The following is a 22,880-nucleotide window of genomic DNA, read 5'->3' as shown; positions in this document are numbered from 1 at the left end:
ATGGGCTGCAACCAGCTCTCCGAAAGAGGACATCAGCAATCACTGTGTTGCTTAGAAATGTAGCATTGTATGTGTGCACTCCAGTGTGCAAAAACAAATGAGCAGACTCCAGTGTGTGTGTTTGAAAGCTGTGCCACCTGTGGTTTTTACACTACTTATACATCAGTTTCATCTGGCATGGCAAAGCTCACTTCTGCTGTTGACTATACAGTGTGAACCCGTTTGATTCATGCCGTTCTATTTATGCATGCTTTGATTGGCTTTGCTTTGTATTGTTGGTCGTTTGATTACGTTTTCTGCTCTTTTTCTGAATAATTTCAGGTTATTAAGGCAACTGTACATACAGTATTATGATTGGTTTTCCCTTTTATGCATAAATTCTATTGAAACTAAATACATATTTGGTTTTGCCACAGGTCTCGAGGTTCATTATGAAGTGTAATGTGCTTCTTAACGTAAATCATTCACGAAGCATTTATATGGAGAATTTGGATGTCTACATATGTGAAAAGACGCAGTTAGGCACTTGAAGCTGATGGAGAGAATTATTTAAAAGAAATTCAGCAAGTGGAGAAGAAAATGGAAGAACCTGGAGACAATGACTACTATCACACATGAAATAACAAGAGGAACTTCATAAAGACTGGATTTCACACAAGCTGAAGAAATTTGACAGAGACACCAAAGATGACTAAAAGGGCCCTTTTTATAACCTGAGAGGAAGGAGCATGAAATTGTACTCCTAGCAGAAACCACAGCGTTTTGAACAGACTACTGAAGCAGAAGCTCTGGATCATAAAGGCTCATATCTCTCGCAGAAAGGAAACCTCCACCTCTGACAATGCTCATTAAAAACAAAAGAATTCGAAAGGATGAGGGATCATACAATGCTCACGCCATATCATCAGGAAGAGCAGAGTTCATATCTCTGTATTCCTGTTCTAATCTCTAAATAATCTGCTAGATAAGTGTCAATCTGATTTAAGAATATCAAAATATAATGCATCTCGTGGTACGTGTACTCTATGATAAATAAAGACTGAAAAAGAAAAGTAAAATTTAGCAACAACTCAAATCATGCAGCGAGGGATCAGACTGTAGATTGCATTTTATTATGGCAGAGTTCACTGTGGAGATTTCTACACTGCTTGATAAATCAAGCCCAATACATTTTCACTCCCACAGTGTGCTCAAACCACATGCTGTGTCGTTGTTTGGAAAAACGGGTCATTGCCTTGATCATGAAAGCTTGTACATGCCGTAATAGACCGTGATAAATTAAACTCACTTTAACTGCTTTCAAGCCATCATTTGCATTTTGGTGACGTTCTCTCAAAGTAAGCTCTATCCTCTTATTCATTACAATAATCTACATCGCAGTCTTCTGGATTGAGCACAGAAAAGGTTCATTAAATCGCATTTTCAGATATTGGATCACATTTCTTTCATAACTGGCTGAGCAGGGAAAAGGGAAAACGTGACCTGATTAACAACTGCGATACTTAATAACCCACAAAACATGAAGAAAGAGACGGATAAATTGGAAGATGTAATTTCAACAGCTTCCTGGAAGATTATCACACCTGAATATTTGATGGCCTCTCTTCTTTGTATCCGATATATATCCATTTTTTAAAGCACATGTTTCTTCCACCTTGAATAGACATTAATCTTTACCCTCCTACGTTTATGATAATGCGATAAAAATAGACCAGGGGCTCTGCTCATTGGGTAGTGATGATGCATGCTTTCCTCTTTTAAAGGATAGTTTACAATTTTAAATAGCTTACTGTATTCTGCTCGGTAATCCAAAGCTATTACCTGCCTGTTCATAAGTCTTTTTTCTGCACTCCGTGGAAGTGGATTAAAGCACAACACGCTACCTGCTCATGCAGTGGAGGTACGGCAGTGTTCATGTCTGAGAGGCATTTAAGTGTTTCTTTCCTGGATTTCATGTCTCGACCAGTTTTTATTTAAGCAGCATTACATTGAACATGCAGGCTGTTGCAGACATGTCATCAGGCGTTATATGGCTAAACTGTGAATGCACATACCAACCGTCAGTGACAGACAAAGCGTCTACACTGTATCTAACCCATATAGAACAGTCCCTCTGTGATCCTGTGGGAATCTCTGTTGATTCCCTGCACAGAGGAAATGTCGTATTGATCTGCCAAGCTGTCTCACTTTCTACATCTCGGAGTGAAATATTTGCTCACCGACTGGTGGCCTTTGTGTGCTGCCCCTTCCTTAAAGCTGGCATCTGTATAATTTAAATCTGTAATATATCCGACTCTGGTAAATGAGTCTAAATAAACAATGAATGGCAGCCTTCCATGAGTCTGCTGTCCTTTCATATTTTCTCAAATCGTGTAGGAACACAGCTCGGACTCGTTTAATCATCAGAAGTGCCTCAGGGCAAGTGAGCTAGTGGTTCACAGCAACCGACAGCCACCAAGGGGGCCTTAAAATAACCAAAAAACAGATCTGGACTCTTTGTTCTGAGTTTGTCACAATTTCAGTGACTTAATAGGATGGGAATGTAACTGAAAAACATTCCATGAATTTGTTTTCTCTGAGATTTTTGGAGTCGATAATGGTTCTGTATATTTACAAATTCGATGCAACAATTTCCTGTATACCACCACACCTAATGATTGGGGTTGGTCACATAGGTACATGTAGTTTCGTATTTATAATAATTAAGTTTATTATAGTACTGGAAGAAACCGTAAAATTATCCATTAAACAATGTATTTATACGAATTAGAAGTGAAAGTCATACGTTCGTAAGATTAAATGCATTTCCAGAAAAAATTACTTAAAATATGAAAAGTACTCAGTCTGCAAAAAAATGTTACAATATTATTTAGTAATGTAATTGTTTGAGTAGCATTTTACTGTTTGTTGAGGCAGAGCTGGCTTTTTTTTTTTTAACAACACTAAGCTCCTTACCTAGGGACTGGGCTATGGAGAAAGTGGCAACCAACAGTGACGTCACCTATTGGTTTGTGAACGGTCGTTATGAAGCCTTAAGTTTGGATATGCCAGAATTGACCATATTTGGACGAGCTGCGAGCGAGCTGTGGATCTGATGATCTTTTTGGAAACCAGCGATATTTTGTCCCACCCATCGATCATGGAAACCTTAATGCACTACAGACCCGTCATTCAAACAGACATGCCCAAAAACAATGCTTTTTTTTTTTTTTAGATCTATTTTCTAATTAATGATGGGATTACTTTCAGATGGACCGCCAGAAAACGAATAAGAAGGAGTGACTTTAGCTAACAACACCAAAATAACTCGTGGATACAATTTAATAACTTTTTTCTTAATGAACTTATTTCATGAGACAAATTGAAATGGAATCTCTAGCAGCACTCGATGGTATTGCCGCTTAAGGCACTTCCGCACTGGCCTAATTTTTCAGACCCAGAAGCTACGTCCACTTTTAGTCTATGCTGTAAAGCTAATTTCACATTTGCATGTTTGAACTGACTGATAGCGCAGCCTGTTGTTGTGGAGGATGAACTACTCAGGACATTTGTTAAACCATCGTTAGTGCAATCACAGCAGAAAGATCGTGCAAAAAGTCATGAGATTTTTTTCATCTTTGTAAAATAGATGTATATATATTTTGTACTTGTAAGACATGCTGTATTTGTCTTTGAAGAAGTATGTATAAGTAACAGGTTGCTTATTTGTTTGACAGGAATGTTTTGTATTCACAGAATAAAAAGCATTATTTTGGTAATAGTGTTGCCACATGGGGTTTGTTAGTGAGTGCATTTGTGAACCATGCTTTGTTTGTTTTTTTGTGGTTTTGGCAAAAAATGACCTAATATTGGCCTAATTGGCCACTCGAAAAATGTCCACAAGATGTGAGACGACTAAAGAGCTAGGAAAGGCAATTGTTTTTTGTTTTTTTTGGACTCCTTACTAACTTTTGCCTTGAGGAAACTGGAGAATTTTACCTCTTTCGGCCTTGGAAACAATTATTTAATGAGACAAGTGGTCCTTTTGCTCTTTTGTAAGAAATCACAAGCCAAAACTGTACAAAAAAAAGTGAAGCTTTCAAATATATGTTGTGGAAGGAAAAGTAGATTATTTCCTTCTGGAATGTAGTGGGGTGATGTGCAGTATAAAGTAACATGCTATAGAAATACTCAAGTAAAGTAAAAGCACCTTAAACTTATATTTAAGTGCTGATCTTGAGTAAATATACTTACATAGTTTTGTTTATGTAAAATGACAACAAAAAAAAACTAAAATTGCAGCTTTCAGAAATCAAAATAGTGCTTCAATCTGAACCTCATCCACAGTACTTTTTACATTCTGTTTTCTACAGTATTGCAGTCCTTAATCATTTATAAAAAATATGCATAAATTAATACTTTTTAATCATACAGTATATAAATAAATTAAAAATGTAAAAGTCCTCCCAGCAACAGCAACTCTAACATAAGAATAAGTCTGTTTAAAACCTATTTTTGAAGGGGTTGTGGTGTTGGACAACAATGTAGAGCCACATTGAGTCCAACACCCTGATCACAGATATTATAGGAAGTGGGTGAACACACTGCTGGAGGCTTTTTGTTGCACCTCACACTGTGATTCTCTTGTGGTGACACTCATTAGTATAACCATTGCATATTTAAACAGCCAAACTTGCACAGGGCCAGTTATACATTTTAAGCACATTCTATTTTTAAGGTAAATATATGCTCAGCTCTTATGTCTTTAATTGCTTAAGTACTTTAAGAGGCACACCTGTATTCAAAGGGCCCTTAAAAGCACCATAAATCCAGAGAACAAAAGGTAGACTACTCAGACTATTAGAGACATAGCAACCATACAAAAGACAGACAAAAGAGCAGAATACCTCTGCAGGGAGATGCACTTTGTGCCAAGCTTGCCATTAGCACCAACTTTGACTTTGATGGCGTCAAGACGACTTTAAGGGGAAACACCTCCGAAATGGATTCTGTCCACATGTAAAAGAGAGACAGACAGATAAAAAGAATTATCTTCATGTTACGTGCTAAAATATTCACCACTGTAACGCGGCTCCGTTCTTATCTCCGTGCGCCTGGCTTTTTCTTGGCTCCAAACTCAAAGAGTTCATCCGCATTCTCTAACTATCTTGTATTAAGTACTGCCTCGGAACCTTTGGGCTCATATAAACCTGTCAGAAACTTTTTCCCTCCAAGCTCCACTGGGAGTTTTCTCACTGACTTGTAAAAGCTGTGTGTCCTTGAGTGTTTCTTTGTGAAGTATAACTGTATTTGTAACAACATGCAAGAGCAGCCATATTTGTTTGCTTGTGTTTCCAGTTCAAGTAACATGAGAAAGAAACCAGTAAGGAAATACCTGGTAAAAAAAAAATCGTATAGAAATGTTTCTTCTTTCAATAATAAAAAAAAATGTAAAAACCTCAAGGGAATTACAATTACTTTGCTGTGTCAAATTCCAAAATATTTCAATCCAGATGAAATGGCAACCACGTAACCTGAAAAATAAATACATAAAATTATTCAAAAGAAAATAATCACATTTCGTCACAACATACCCTGCTGACAACTCAAACACACACTTTGTGTAGAGGACGTTTGACTTGCAGAACTCGTGGACCGATTGAACCCTTTCTTGGAATTTTCTGCTAACATGCCGCTGTGATTTATAAATATCATTTCAGGATGTGGAGTCGCTTTTCTATTTCACACTGTCTTTTCAGGAAGCCAGAGACTGTTATGCACTTTCCATGGCTTCCCTTTGCAGAGTCTAAAGTACTGTGTATAAGTTATGAATATTTTAAATTCCACCACAAAGAAGTGAAATCCACCTCTGTGTTTGCACACAGTGCTTAAGGCTCATTTTCGACTGGGATGAGAATAGCAACAGTGGCTGCACCACACCAGTCTTTATGGATCTGGTGATTAATTAGGCTCCACTGACACCATGTGACCACCTCAGATGGAAGACAAAAAAGTTTAAGATATGACAGGACAGGTAAAATCAAGAAGTGAGCAATGAAAAGTCCAATACTCAGTATGTAAGAGGGGTAGGGAAGGAATGATCATTCCTTTCTTTCTTTAAGTTGTTGATGCCAGCTGCAATAGTCAACATAATACCCTGGAATCTGCACCATCGATCGTCCGCAGCCTTCCTTTGAAGTCTTCACTCCACTCATATGATATCACCGAAGCTAGAGTTAGAGGGTTCTTCTTTTATTCTATAAGCTTATTTTGCATAGTTTTTACTTTGATGTTGCAAAGTCGAAATTCTTTCAGGACACGCAAGAGAATGCAGTGCTCAATCACTCAACCACAGCACCGAGTAAATGTGTTTGATTTCAAAGCAGCAATGGGCAAGTTACTTAAAATATAAAATAAATTACTCAGCAGCAATTACACAACTTTACTATTTATTTAAAAGCAAACGAAGGTAGATCCATACTCATTGCCTTACGGTTGTTACTCAGCACAACTCAATGTGCTGAGACAGCCAGCCCGGCTGTCAGATATTTCTCAGAATAACTTTAAAGTGTACACTAGTGCCTGACCAGTATTGGATTTTTGGAACCGGTGCCGATACTGATATTCAGGAGTGAAAAATATAGGCTATTGATATATCGGCCAAAATATGGTTACGTAACACAGACAGGCAGATCCACTGTTGTGGCATTGCATTAACCAGGTCTTTATTTCCTTTTCCGGTGCAGCGAACCCAGTGCATAACATTTAGAAAGCCGTTATACTGAAACTTGGCCGCAGTAAGTTAATCACTACTATCAGCAAGTACTTCACAGTGGCTGCAGTTACATGCTGCTAACGTTAATTCTCACGCATCAGAATTACTCACTTCCTACAACAAAGAGCTGCTGGACATACGTCACCCACAGGTTACCCACGAGGCTACTTTCTAGGGAAGCCTTGAACTTTAACAAAGGTTTCTGTATATTTTTTATAACGTGGTTGAACAGGCGAAGCTATAATTTTTTTTCTTACTGCAACTAAACAACTAACATCAGAATATTTAAACTACTGTATCATTAGATGCATACTGATGTATTCATCAATGTATTTTTTTACATTTATAGACTTATAGACTTTCATTCATAGAAACAAATATTATTGACGTGCTATGGTTTTGAATCTTGAGGTGAAATTATTTATTGATTTATAGATTTTTTTATTCATGTTAAGTCCAAGTCCAAGTAAAGGCAAACAGACAAGGTAAGCACATTAAACCTGGGCATATTCATTATATAGTAGTCAGTACATTTTAGGCTATATTTAAACATGCTTTCCATTTTGCAAGACACAAAGCTACAAAAGTCTCTCTGTGGGCCATGTTCCCTTTGGCTTCAAACCACCTGGAATGCTAAAGATGACCCAGTATCCATTTGCTGCTGTAGTGGCTCCATCCCAACAGTTTTCCCCTGGAGTCAAGCAGCTATGAATAATGAGCCAAAGCCCCATGCATTAATGTAACAGCTCAGCCCCTAAAGGAACGAGTGGTAGCAGGTGATTGTTCGCGGTCTCTGTGGGGATGTCAGTAAACATGTGCCCCCTGTAGCGAGGGGCATTTTAGCAGGGAGCAACCTCCCTTGCCCACCTTTCTCACCCTGTATCCTGGGAAATTATGGATGAGCTTCTACCTAACCCCAAAGCAGCATGTTAACTTTTAAGCCACCTCTGGCTACAAGTGATTTATGAGTACACATCAGCATGAACATTGCTTATAATACAGTGACATTTAAATGATGAAAAGGATTAGATGCATCATGGGTAATTGAACACATTTGAGTATTTGTACAACGGCATTAAACATAGACTGCTTACTAGGAGATACCTGTAGGCGAGATAGTGGCAACGCCTGAAAGCCTGAAATGACTGACAGATGTTACTTTCCATATCCTGCGTATTCTTTTTTCATGTGCCTATGTATCAATATTTGCAAGAGGAGAACCGGCTTTTCAACCGATGTTTTAAATCTATCCAATTTAGCAGCTGCCCCTTTTAATACAAGCGTGGCTGAGCAAATAATTATAAATAAATTGGACTGGCTGTTGCCCACCAAGTATGTCTTATTAACCACTTAAACACAAGCTGCTGGTTGTGCTGGTTTAAATGATGAATTTATCCAGCAAGACCAACCGTCCAATTCAGAAAACGTTTAGAACAATTGGACAAGCTCCTTATAACTACTGTCCAACTATGGATAAAAAATTATGCCAACGTTCATTAGCCATTTGTAAACTACTTTCATCAATCATATTTTTTTTCATATATCATTATTAATGAATCACTATTCTTTTACTCACAAGTTTACAAACAATGTTCAATATATTCTATTTAAACTTGGTTATACAGTGGTTCAATGAAGTGTGTTTAATCACTGCAAGTCATGAAAAGTAAAGCTTCCACTGTCAATGGAGTGCTACATTCAGTCAAAGGTGGTTTAGCAATCATGTTCTGACTCCTAAGTTGATAGCAGTTTTCCAAATCAAGTAATGTATGATATTTCCATCAACAGGCGTAAACTCAAATCTTTTTTTTTTTTTACCAGAACAATTATCTCAGCAATCATACAGGGAGGGATTTAAGTGATTCAATGTCTGTTTGTAATGTGATTGTAATAAAAATGTTTGTAGTTTTCTGGTTGTAGTTGTCGGTAAAATCAAGGTAAAATAAAATGTGCATGTTGATCCCTGTGGATCTGATATGATTATCAGATGTGTGTTAACTTTTGTTTTTCTGTGTATCATTTAACCAGTGTTTTATTCTGGATGCTTCATGTCAAATTATTGAAGAGCCATTAAATCCTGAAAATCAATAGTTTATGTAGCTATAGTCTTGTCTTGAGAACTATTTTTTCCCCTTTTTTTACAGACACCTGATAGTAATGTGTAGTTGATCACATTATTTCGTACAAAATCCAGCATTACAACCACCTTGACTATGGAGGTACAGAAAGTAAATTGATATTTTTTTTAAAGTTTACTTTTACTGATGAAATACGGAGGAACTGCAGCTCTTGTTGCTGCATTGCCGAGGAAACAGACACATGGAGTCTCGTGGGGACAACAATTAAGTCTCAGTGATGGCATTTCAGCCTGCTGGAATGGTTTCCTGCACAATTTTCAAGCTATAAAAAGGCAGTGGCTGCCTCACACAGGTAATTGCATTATTACAGTCCTTGTATCTCGTTATATTGTTTTAAATGTGGAACAAGTGCTGTGTACGGAGACATAATTCAACCAGGTTAAGCAAGATGTGTGCTAATTTTTCTATTAGAGCTTACATACAGCAGGCCCTTCATTATAACTCTGAGGCCGATTCCAGCCTGGTGAAAAACGTACATGCAAATAAATCTGTCTCGAGCTCTAAGGTTAGCCATAAATAGCTACTTAATGGCGAACAGCTGTCACTGCATGTACTTCTGTTTTGCTTTATTATTTTGCATAAAATGTGGCATACATTACATTCGGTTGTTATTGTTCCCTCAAATGAACAAGGGGACCCTTAATTCATGTGGAACTTCATTTTAGTGTAGTAGGAAAACCACAAAACCAGAGCTTTAGTGTAAATAAATCCAATTATCCACAATGTTGGCCTCACAATGACAATCAATGCCACTGTGGCTTAAAGTATTTCTCTCATCTCTGGATTCACATGTTTATTTGCATCAACCTATTGGAAAATAATTCACTACTGTAGGAATGACATTTTGAATTTCTCAGACAAACTGGTATTCAAGAAAAATACATATTTCTGTGACATGATACGCCATCATAACCACATTATCACATATGTCAGTCTCCCAAGACAAAAGTATTAGATCTAATTTAAGCACCACACTCAACCTAGCTGTGGTGTCTTATTAGACCAAAGACATGTACTGCCTAGGGTTTATTATGACCCACAAATTCATGAAGCTCTTGATGTCAAAGCATGCATAACTAACTACAATTTCCTAATTCTTAACAGAGATAAAGCTGAGGTCAGTGTTGTGCGATCTGAAGAACTGAGTATGACACCATTGAGCTATGTACTCACACTCGATGGCATCCCACTAACATCCCAAAACAGATGTCGAAGATATACTTTTTTTTCATTGCTGCAATATAGCCAAATTCTGAAATTTTTTCCCTTCAAGGAAAACAAATTCATGCATTTATTACTTTACAACTACCCCAATGCAATGCTCTTCTGTCAGGATGTAGCAAGAACTCACAAAATAGCCTCCAATTTATACAAACCAATATTGCTCACATGCTTACAAGAACTAAAATAACATACAACAAATATAATCTATACTTGCCTCTATACGCTGGCTCCAAAAGTAGAATTGATTTTAAAACACTTTTTCTAACGCACAAAGCTCAGGGGCAGGGTATTTGTAATCAAGCATAAAACAAAATTTGACATATAAAATTTTGTGTACAATTGTGAGGAAAATTGCAGGGAGCAATATCCAGTGAGTAGAGGTTGCGGGGAGTGACGATTGTGTTGTTGTGGGCGAGTGCCACAATTCAGGTCATTTGTACCGATTGTTTTTCCCTCAGACACCTCAAAGCATCACAGTCTGACAGTTTGACCCTGAGGGATGAATTCACGATGCACAGCCCCGCAAATGTCAAAGAAAATCCACTCGATGTCACGCAAAACACCTCGCCTGGCTCATTGCTTCATTGCTGTAAATTTTCTGAGGCACTTCAAGGGTCTCTGTAGCTGATTTCCTGAGATTGACACGGAAGTTGTCATTCACCCCCTGCTCATGTCCACGGAGAGATCGCTGATCCACTGATGGTACCAAAAATGTGTAACTCTGATGCTGTTGTTGTTCAAGAGGTGTAACTTTAAATAATTACACACTAAGGTTATAGCTTCCCACTTGCTCCATACATTCAAGTGCAACTGGGTCAATGTCTGAACTTTTGGATCCATCCTATTTATGACTGCCATCCCTGACATAGTTATCTGCTTTATTGCGCCGGTTATCCCTATAATAGTGACCACATGAGCACACAGTTCCCCCACTAAACTGTTGTAAAATTAGTACTCTGAACGCTGGCCCTCTCCATTTTTAACAACGAATCTTGTGTCATCTTTATGACATGTATATATGCTGTACGTAAGCTTGAATGTTCCATACTGACTCATGTATGAATTCATCTGCTTGCCTCTGACTCTCTTTTCTCCTCTCCTCCCTTCTCTTCTGCCACCCAGCCCCTCTTTTATATCTCTCTACCCAGCCAGCTCATGCAGACAGGTCCCCCTCTTATGAGCTGGGTTCTGCTACAAGGGAGTTTTTCCCCCTTTCACTGCCTTAGTGCTTGCTCTATCCAATTCAGGCAGTGGGTTCTGCAAAGCATGTTTAGACAATTGCAATTATTATTGGTGCTATATAAATACAACTAAATTAGATTATTATTTGCACACTCTCTGTTGCTGCGCTTACTGGTGCAAGAAAGGATACATTTAAAATGTCACTGCAACATTTTCCCTCCATTTACTGGAAGGGGAGAAATGCACTCTTGACTAAAAGAAATACTAAACATGAGCAAAAGTTTGAAAAGCACCATAATAACCCTGGATTCCTGATTATAGTGTAGAAAGAAGATATCACTTAAGGTGTCAGTTTGTCCCTACCACTCTGCTGCCTTTTATACACTTCACCATCTTCTTATCACTAAATTATATGTTATGAAAAATACATTATCAACATATAATACATGTAATTCGTAAAAGAGGATTCAGCCTGGCTTTCATTTCATCACAGAGGGCAGTTATCCGTAAGATATCCAAGACAAAGCTCATAATATCTGCATAAATACACACTGTAGCTGTATAATGTACAACAAAAATGTTGGCATTCATAGATTATTCCCACATAATACCTGCCTGATATATAAATATTTTTTTTTAAATATATTTTGGGATATTTTTAAATTAGCCTCCTCCAGGAAAGCATCATGCTTGTCACAACATTGCTGAAAATGTGTCACTATTCTCATTTTTGTGGGGCTGTGATAGCAGGAGTGAAGCAGCAGGTGATGTTCAGGTCCTGTATTTTGTCATATGCCACATACCATGTTCAAAAGGTTTATTTGTTGTACATGAAAAAGAAACAAATAGTCTGTTAAAGAACATAAACCTTGACCGTAGCTGCTTATGCACATAAGATATCTTGTTTCTACGTACATTTTAAAATGCTTCAGATGCTCAGATGTCGTTTTGGGAGTCGACCGCTTATGTTGTTTCGGTATAAGAAAGCTCGCTAGTAATACACTCCCTTGCTCACAAGCTTAATGCATACAGTAGTAAGCTTAGAAGACAGGGATGCTAACATTTTTAGAATATATATATATATATATATATATATATATATATATATATACAAATATACACACAAGAGATCCATTCGATTCATATTTGCACTTGGTTTTCAAAAGGTTTCAAACACTTGAGATACTAAACATTGCTGTTTCCAGTGCTCCATGAATACCCGCCATGGCATGTACTGAAATCCAAACTACACACATTATTGCGCTTCAGTTATCGCTAGCAGCGGAAGTGGCGTTTGTGGCGTTTGTGTTTAGTGCGTTTGTGCAAACTCAGCAAGGTGTGGTGGCACAAACGCCATTTCGAGAAGAGAGTTTTAGTGAATGGTCAGTCTTCCATTGTGACATCTAATAACAAAGATAGTGGTGGGAGATTTTCAGATTTGTTTGTGTTTCTCGTGTGTGTTAAGTGCACATATGCTATGAGACAGTTTGAAGAGATCTATCGTCCCATGTATGTTTGGCAAAGAGCCGTTCAGCCCAGCAGAGGCTCATTGAGCAGAGAACACAGACTAGAATGGTACATTTGGGACAAAATTATACTGGAAGGCATTGTATCAATTAGATAGATGAATGACCAGGGGTTTTAATTAGAACACTGGGTACACATTCTACTTCATTATTCAGTGGAACCAAACTAATTCTGCTGCCCAACAGCGGCGAGGAGCCCGGCTGCTCCATCAGCACTCTGCCTCTGATAAGAGCACTGGGGCTTTGAAAGGAGGTAACACAAGGAGGAATAATACTGTCTCATCAGAGGAAGGAAACAGTTCTCAAGTAATGTAACAGAATTGAATAAAGAAAAGTGAGTTTGGTGCACAAATCCTTGCTCATAAACTCACGTTATCTCAGCAGGAGGAGATCAAAGTATTGTGTGTTTCTGGCAAAAGTTTGATGAAAAATAAATGTATAAGTCTGTACACAACACGTGAATTTCATTCAGCCTAAACTAAGACCAAGACTTGCCTCACACCTGTTTAAAGGGCTGTAATTACACAGTGAAATCAGTTATCAATGACAGAGAAACTCATGATGAGGTGGCATGTGCAGAAATATGGAATGAACAAGTTATCTTTTAAGTCCCACTCATAGTGAATACTTTTTTTTAGGGGCACTGTAAGTAGCCAGTGTCTCCATCTGTTAATCAGGTATAAAATATGCTGGACATCCAAAGCATGATCATGTTTGCTTTTAAAACTGTTACTCATACGAGTACGAAATCATGTGAATGGATGTATTACTCACTCAATGTTCCTCCTTTCCAAAGTAGTCTTTTGAGTTATTGTAAACATTATTCATGTAACATTTGTTTCACCTCAGACATTACTGCATGAAAAAAAAAAATCTCAACAACCCACCTCCCTGTTCTGTGAAAGGATCACATACTCTTAGTGAGTAGTTTGTTTTTGTTATCCTTGATCAAATCCAATTATTGGAAACATTTTCTGACATTTCTCATTTAAGCTATTTCTACCAGCTCAGTGACAAAATGGCTAATTATGACTCCAGTGACTCTGGGGATCAGGGCAGTGTATAGGTTTGGATAACAACTTCAGCGTTATATTACATATTACAATAACAACTTGGCTACATCTAATTTCAAATTTTTTTGCTGCAAATGGAACAATAAGTGGCCATACGAATGCCTACATGATGGAGAAATCCCATTTCTGTATTATATATTTCTTTTATGTATGAACTGAGTAAGTCTGGTTCCATCACATCCTATTCATGCGCTGTCTGACCCGAGCTATGCATCACTGACCCGCTGCATTTACATCCAACATTACCCTCCATTACTGCTGTGTGCTGCACGCTGAAATAAATCACTTTAATATGTAGTGTGGGTAAACGTGCTCATTTCCTCTTCCTTTGTTCAAACATTAATTTGTATCACAGTAATGGCTGCGTTGTAATAAAGAGCAGCATATGGTCCTGGTCCAGTCTCTGGCATGAAGCTTATTGAGAATATGCTTTTGCTCTGTTCACCTCATTTTACAGACAAGTACTTTATTTAATATCAACAACAAGGTTAGATGACACTGTAGGCAATTAGTTGGGAGTCAGTTGATGGCTTTTTAATTGCTCAGCAATTCACCACTATGATGAGAAGCAATAAGCGGGTGCCACTGTGTCCTCTTTGCAAACACAGCACTCCATTACATTGCGGACTCGACTATATTGTAAAAGTGACAGGGCTGTTACGCTGCGTGATAAGATGCAGCGCTGGCTCCCCTTTCTTTTATACTTTTCTCTAGTGAATCTGTCAAGCAAACAGTTGTCAGTGTTGTTGACATCCTCTGCTCTCCTGTTTTGGCGAAAATGTAAATCATTGCGATGGGAAAACGCTGAGACAGCACTAAGCGCGTTCATTTTGTTTTCTCTCCACCCCCCCCCTCCTCCCTCTAGCTCCAGTTGGCATCTTGCTAAATTGCACAGTGACCCCAATACCCCACCCCTGCAACACACAAATGTAACACTGCAGTCTTGTCCCCAAACAGCACTGAAGGCCCAACAGATATAAACAAGTTAGTGCTTCACACGGGAGGCAATTTATTGTTGCTCCGCTGCAGTTATCGGCATCTGTAGGTCAACATCAGAGAAACCTTGTTGATCTTACGAAGTACAAAGGTGAGGCTGTGAGGCTGATCATGTTTCAACCAGATCAGGTTATGTTACCAAAAGGCAGGGACAAGGTATCTCTTCACCACAGCCAATGTTTAACATAAGAACAGAACAAGATTCTTACAAAACAACTCTACTGACTATCACGTTCTCTGGCAGCCATTCAGAACAGATGATATCCGCGCCCTGTTGTACCCAAGCACCACAAATAACCCTGACAACTGAAAACTGCATGTACATATCACAGGGGTGCAAGGCCCTCACTGCATTTGCAATGATGTCTTTGTACTGAAGATGTGACTTTCATACAAGAGAAAAGGGAAATGAAGTAATTGTCCTTGAGCTCAAAACAAAGGTAAAATGTGCTTTCTGGGCTCTGAGCAAGAGCAACCAGCTCAGGAGTACAAGAGGAGGAGGTGGTGATGGATCAATAGAAAGTCTTACAGAATTTGGTGCAAAGGTATTGATCTCCAAAAAGTAAAATAAAAGGATAGAAATAAACCGACTGGCCTTTTCTTCACATAACACATAACTCGTCTCTTGTGACACAAGCTTCAAAACATAGGTGAGATCATTGAGAGACTTACAGTAGCTGCAGAGTTCCTCTGATTTGTAGCTCTCATTTTAAGTGTTAAACAACTCAAGTGCTCTCCACATAGACTGAGAGTGAAATGGTACGTTAACTCGAGCCATTAATGACAATTACTGCCTGATTTAAATGCAGCTGTTATCTGCAGAGGATGTGCAAGCGATGCATTTACAAAACACAATTTAAATCATAGATGCTGTGTGTTTCAGGAGACCCAAACCTGGATTTCTATTTTGGGTCTCCACCAGGCAGGAAGAGGTTGTTTTTTTTCTATTCTGTGATAGTGATTTCCAAGTCATAGCTACAATATGCAAGTTTTCCCTTTGAGGTAGAAAAGTCCTGGCATCCTCCTCCTCAGCTGGTCAAGTTCCCGCCCCCACACTTGTCACTCATCATGATGGGCTGTCTGCAATGAAACAGCTTCTAGCCTCTGGCTAATGTAACTGGTATTCATACAGCCACAGCGTGTGTAGCAGCACAATGCACAACACAAAATAAAGTATTTCTGTTTTTACACTTTTTATGAGCTGTTTGCCTGCCACGTGTTATGCTTTGCTGTTTGTTTTTACTTTCACTTGCTTTTACTTATTTTCTAACATTGTAACTACATACACTACTGTGATCCCCTTTCAATCATTCTTAATTCTTTTCATAAATTAAGTTATAATGTATGATTAATTTTGCAGGACTTTGCCAATATTCCAGAAACTGCCCTTATTGCATAAGGCATATAAATTGGATAAAATCCACCTGGTTGGACTTTTGTCAGACTATTGATTAGGCAGTTAACATCACACATATGTCTAACAATTATGGGCTAGTAGGGGCCTGCTAAAACCTACTGATAGAGTCAGGAGGGTTTTATTAACAATATCCATGATTGTTGGACATGACCAGCGACACGCCAGACCTTCGTCACCATGGTCACACAGTAAACAAGGTTACATAGTTGTAAGAGATGATTCAGGTGGGCATGATGTAACATGAGTGAGGTGGGAGGGAGGTGGTGGGTACCACCCTCAACGCACAAATGACAAAGACCTGTATAAATTATGTAAAATGTACATTGGTGTCCATGTTTTCTCACATGATTGCCCCTAAAATATGAGTTTCATACTTCAATGAACATATTTGTCTATTAAAGGATTCATCTTCATGTAAGAAAACATACACAAAATACAGACCACACACACAGTTACAACAGCGGCTGGGTATTGACTCATAGGAAAGCCAGATTTACAAAGTGAGCATTGATGATAAAACAGAAACCTCCAGCGCTGTTATTTACTGGCAAAGCAGGTGATGATCTGATAAGAAGCTACACAAAGTAAACACAAAGTAAACACAATCATCATACACCAGCAGCTCTGCACTGGCTGCTCTGAAAGCCAAATTTACAAAATATCTCTACGATAAGAGCATCGACCACTGACACAGTTAGTTTTGCGGGATTATCTATCTATCTATCTATCTATCTATCTATCTATCTATCTATCTATCTATCTATCTATCTATCTATCTATCTATCTATCTATCTATCTATCTATCTATCTATCTATCTATCTATCTATCTATCTTCAAACTAACATTTCATAATAGGCTAAAGTGCATTTAGGTCTACCGTTGACTTCCTTGTTTTCATATTCTGTTTATGTTATTTGTCGTATTTTTTATACATTTAACCCTCAGAGACCGACCGTAGACCAGTTTCTGTTACTTTAAGGGGGACAGAGGATCTTCAGGAGGAGACAGCAGGTCAACAGTATCTGTGACATAGAAGTGGTAAACATCATCTGAAACCTGGAAGATTCATTAGTGATGTCGTTCAGCACCGTGTGTTAAGGTTGATTATTCTCCTTCCAGAAATTGAACAGAATCTGGTTGGTACGAGTGAAATCAGAGTCTTCAGTCTAACTTTAAAACTGAGCCTACAGCCTCTAAAGACAGTAAAGTCGACCGAATGCGAAGTCTCTGAGGGTTACATTTACTTTTATGCATCAGTTAAAGCACCATGAATCAGTTGTGTATGAAGTCTGATATAAAACTTGCCTTACCTTGCTAATGTTGGCAAGCTGGTAAAACTCTCCTCTTGTTCCTAGGTGCTGTTCGCCGCTAGCTTCCTTGATAAACTTCAACTCCCTGCTCTATTTCTGGTAACCAGTTTGCCGATGTACTCACCATCATCGTGTTTGCCGCCGCTTCTACTGTCAGTTGTCGTTTCTGATCCAAAGTTTGGCCTTTTGAATAGCGTGGCGGGGAGATCCGAAAGTCGCTTCCGCGTCGCCATTTTGTCTTCGCACTGCGCCTTTCTGAGGTTGCGTCAGGCCTTTAACAATGACCCCCTTTCGGACAGAAAGTTTGTAACCTCAAGATACACTATTAACTCCCCACTGAAATCGAAATAGCATTAAAATATGGACATAACCAACAAAAATGAAAAAAGAAAAAGTTTATTTATGTATGAATGCAGGTCCTCTACCATCTGCCATGGGGTGCTTCAGCAACCGGCGCACACCTACTTCCAACACTGGGTGAAGATCCTGTGTTTAATCCATCCAACTGTCCCCCAGCCTACCATCATGTGTGGAATTTGTCACTCTTTGTTTAATATGATCTGACTTCTTCCTTTGCTTCCAGGATAATGACTACGGCCACGGAGGTGGTAAGCAGGTGCCACCCATTCACTATATATACAAATCCCTACTCATATATTTAGGACAAATGTCTAATTAAAACCACCTAGTCAATAGTCTAATCAGGTGTCAAATTAGTCAGTTACTTTGGTCAAACATTTGCAGCCTCATAGGAAATTACTTCATGAGTATGATACAACTTTGCAACAGTTTGATCTCTTCTGTCTTGTTTTAGTAATAAACATGACTTTTATGACGTGGTGAAAAGTTGTTTAGACTTGTGGACATCACAATTCGTGTCAGTGCCCTAAACCATGTAGCCTACATAAACTAGTAGATGAATATAGATATGTGACTCCAATCTCTAACATGTCCAACATTTATGTGGAGCTAATATTTAGACACAGGAAATCATATCAGGGGGTCATTCACCGAAGACTGCATGGTTCTCATAAAAAAATGTACAAAAAAATACAGTGTCTCATGATTGCCTCGTTATTTTCAATACAATAATTTGAGCTAATTATTATCAAATGTGACTAGTCTTGTTTCCTTACTGTGAAAAAGATCAGGCTGATGTATCTAGGTAGATTGTATAGAGACTGACATCTGATCCAGGTATGCTGATAAAGCACCTTGGATCAACTGTTCTTGCTTTTGACTGTGTTCACATGCTTGATTCAGTAAGATTATCCATGCAATGCCATGTGGAGTCAATATTATACCACATAGAGGTCACAATTGTCTTAACTGCGTACTTGGACCCATAGATTTTTGTGACTTGGCAGGTAGAAAGCAACAAATTCATTAGAAGGTCTACAGCCAGAAGTTCATAGACCTACTTTATTTGGTAGAGATAAAACACAGCCTCTTGTGTGCTTCAAGCGTTGGGTTATCAACACATTAAAATAAATCCAATTCCATATTTGGTCAAATTTCCTGATGTTCAATCCAAAGAGGTTTTGAAAATGTTGATACTGTATTTGGGCTGAAAATCAATAACCTGCACACCTTGTTTTCAGTAAACAACCCCCTTCGGCAGCTCAAACAATTGAAAGAGCCAGTGTGCTCTTCACTGATCTGTGCTTCGGTACATATTGCGCAGATGACTGAGGCAACGATGACTGCAGTCATATGAGGATGTACTTGTGAACGGGGGAGACCTTGCTATAATTGTGATGACTCAGTGCAATACTGACAGTACGCTTGTGCTCTGTGCTGCTTATTTTAAAGACAGAGGAGAGAAGAGTAGCAGAGCATCCTATTAAACCACAGATTGAAAACGGCCTTGCTGTTATATTTTCTGGCAGTGATGACTCAATTACAAAGGCAACAACCACAGAAATACACTTCCTTGACAAGATTAATAATAAATTGTGACCTTGTCCTGGACAATAAAAACCACAGGATGCAAGGGCTCAGATTTCATTTGAACTTGTGGGAACATTACTGATCATGCGCCTACCCCCACCCTGTTCTCTTCCCCTCTTTCTTCCCCTTTGCCTCCAGCACTCCCAAACTAAGCAGCATCACATAATACCTTTACAGTAACTCCTGTTTTGTACAAATGTAGGAATTCATCCCATATCTGAACACAAACAATATATTGTATTACATGTTTCCCCAGCCTCTTTATTACTGTGGTTTCATCTGCCAAGACAGCACAGCCTCCAATTCAGTTTACAACGATAACTGACAAAAAATAACTTTGTTCACAAGTTTATTTTCATTTGTGAGGGACCTTTGATTTTCCAGAGAAGTCGAGAGCATCCTTCTCCTCTTTGTCGTAGTAGATTGTATTAACTGTGCGTCAAGGTTTGGGCTTTTTGTCATTAATTTATTCAGACTGCTTGTTGTGTCCCTGTATCTTCAGACCAGCCACTCCCACTTGCCCTTCTTTCCCACCTGCTGCATCACCTGATCTTCATTAATCCATTTCCCTGTTGAGTCGCTGCAGTATTTAAAACAAAAGCTAACCACCCCCACATTTACCAGATTGTCATTGTGCCTACTGCCCTCACTTTCCAGTGTTCTGTTTGTTCCTGTTAGTAACTTGATTGTTTTTTGGGCCTTGCCTGTGATCAGGATTCTGCTCTCTGTGTTTTGTTTGTCGGGCTTGTTTTTTGTAACCTTAAACTATGCTTTTGGAAGTGAAGCTTCCTTTATTGATTTTACCTCCTTGCCTTCAGTGTCATGTCTCTGGGTCCACAAATCTGAGAGTTGATGCCATAGCTAGCTAATATAAGTTAATGCTAACACTAACACTGAGTCAGTTAAATCATGTAAGGTAAAAAAAAAAAAAAGATAGGTTATTACTCTTAATTGAGCCCCATGGCCTCTATATGGGAATTTGGCATGTGGGGTTTAATGGTCAACTAAAGCAAAAATCAACTCATCAAGTTTGCACTTTTAAAAGGGAAAGGAATATTATGCTCTCATATTCTGTGCTCTCCATTTTTATACGTCTATTTTTCAAACAGGAGGGCATAATCAAAGACAATCCAGCAGGCAGGGAGAGCGAAGGAAAAAGACAAAAATCACATGGTCCCAATATTGGTATTTTTCTTAATCATTTACTATTGCACATTATTACTCTGGAATACTGACAGAACCGATGCAAAATAAAACCCCACGTAACATTGATCCAAGGATATTAAATATTGATCTTCGCATTATGATGGATCCCAGAAGCAGAAAATAAATTTCATTTGAAAGAACATACTTAATTCTGAGAACAAAGATCGTACCCACTGGCAGAAATCAATCAGTTGTTCCTCATCTTCATCATCATCAGCACAACAAAGATAATGATCGGCTTCATCTCACAGGCAAAGGGAATGTGGCTTGTGCTAATGAGATCCTTCCTCTAAGGCTATGATTAGGAGTTGGCTGACAAAGATAAAGTGCATATGCTGCTCAGATAAGACAATAGATAAGCAGAATGCGTTTATTTGCATATTGACCTGTGCTGCTTGTCTTCTCGCCAGAACTCTAAAATTTCATGGAACATCAGAAATATTTTTTTTTAATTTCTGTCAGCTCAAAATGAAAGAAGACTTCACTGGTGTCTCTAGAAAGTATTTGGGGAAGGAGCTTTGGGCATCACATAACCCCTTCAAAAAAACCTCCTGTTTAACTTTGACAAGTGCAGCCTATGAGTCTTAGGCTTATTTTATTCTGACACAAGGAGAGTCTGAAAAATAGACAAGGTTTAGATAAAGAATTCAAAATCAAGTCATAACAAAATCCCTTTGCAGGTTTACAAATGCAGTTTCACCAACACTAATTTGGTCTGGCGGTAACGTGTCTGTGTTACACATTTCTTCAACATCAGCTTTGCTCTACTTTTGGCAGCCAACGATTAGAATAGCTTCAGGCTGATGTTAATGATTCATGATGATAGCTTCTTTTTATGCCTACTTTAGGATGTGGACAGTGTAAATTTTGTTGTCATTGATAGCTTGTGGTGTTTAATCAATACTTTTTTGATTTCCATTAAGACATTTAAAGTTGAGTCACTTGCTGACTTTATTAAAAGCCTTCCATTGAACAAAGGCTTCTTTTTTGCCACTCTGAATTGACTAAATCAAGTAAAAAACATTCAGTTCAGTGTGGGTTTTTTTTCACGTGTACATCGTAAAGCGTAAAACAGCTATGCATGATGCACATTACATCAGAGCTTGCATTCTTGTTTGTGACTTATTTTTCTTCACCTTGTGTGCACAAACATTTCATCATATTGATATATTTCCAGTTGGGAAAAGGAATTTAAGACACTCTCAAAGCTTAAGTCTCAGTTTGAAGAGGAATATCAGGTTACTGTCAGTTTTTCATCAGCAACTTGCAAGAACTTCTTATTGTGCACAAATGAACAAAAGTTATAGTCAAACACAGTTTACCTATTCCCATTGACATGGGACATCCAGTTCCACGCTCCCTCCAGCTGCCTGCAAAAACTCATGTACAGGTCACTCTTTATTGGATTTTAGATGTTGGGTTTATGTTTGTTTTTCCATCATAAAACAAGCGGGTGAACTGGGATGAATATTATCATAACAAGACTCAATGAGTTTTTTTCTTTTATCTTACAGAACACAAAACATTAAAAGGAAATATTACTATAACTTTGATTGAGTCCCATACGGCCAGAAGCTAAATGGAAAAAAACATTTTGAGGGCAGGACACAAGTCCTATATAAGTGCTTGATGATTTTAGAGTAATCCATCCGCAGACAACACTGGTCGATCGGATGATATTTACATTTACTTGTATTTATCGGGACCTCTAGTAGTCGTACGAATCAAGCATTCGAGGAAGTCGGGTCATGGAATATAAAGAGTGATACAGTCCTGGTGGGGATGTATAGTTTGGGACGCTTGAATGGGTCAAACATTGGACTCCCACCCAGTAGACCACAATGTTTTTAACGTACATCACACACATGATGTAAATAAGTCACATCTAGTATGTGACCTACATGGTTATTTCAACCCAAACATTGATCTTTTCCTTAAGTTAACTAAACTGCAACCGTTTCACACTGTTGACATGTTATAATTACAGTGAAGGTCCGGCACGCCTGTGGCTGCTACTGACTAACAGTCAATTGATCTTTATTGTCATTCAGGTGTGAGGACATCTTCATCCTATAAAGGGTGCTTAAATTGCCAATTCGTTTT

Source organism: Embiotoca jacksoni, unplaced genomic scaffold (assembly GCF_022577435.1).
Source record: "Embiotoca jacksoni isolate LCO1_2020_lvr unplaced genomic scaffold, fEmbJac1.0.p SCAF_12, whole genome shotgun sequence".
Lineage (NCBI taxonomy): Eukaryota > Metazoa > Chordata > Actinopteri > Embiotocidae > Embiotoca > Embiotoca jacksoni.
This window is presented reverse-complemented; position numbering follows the sequence as displayed.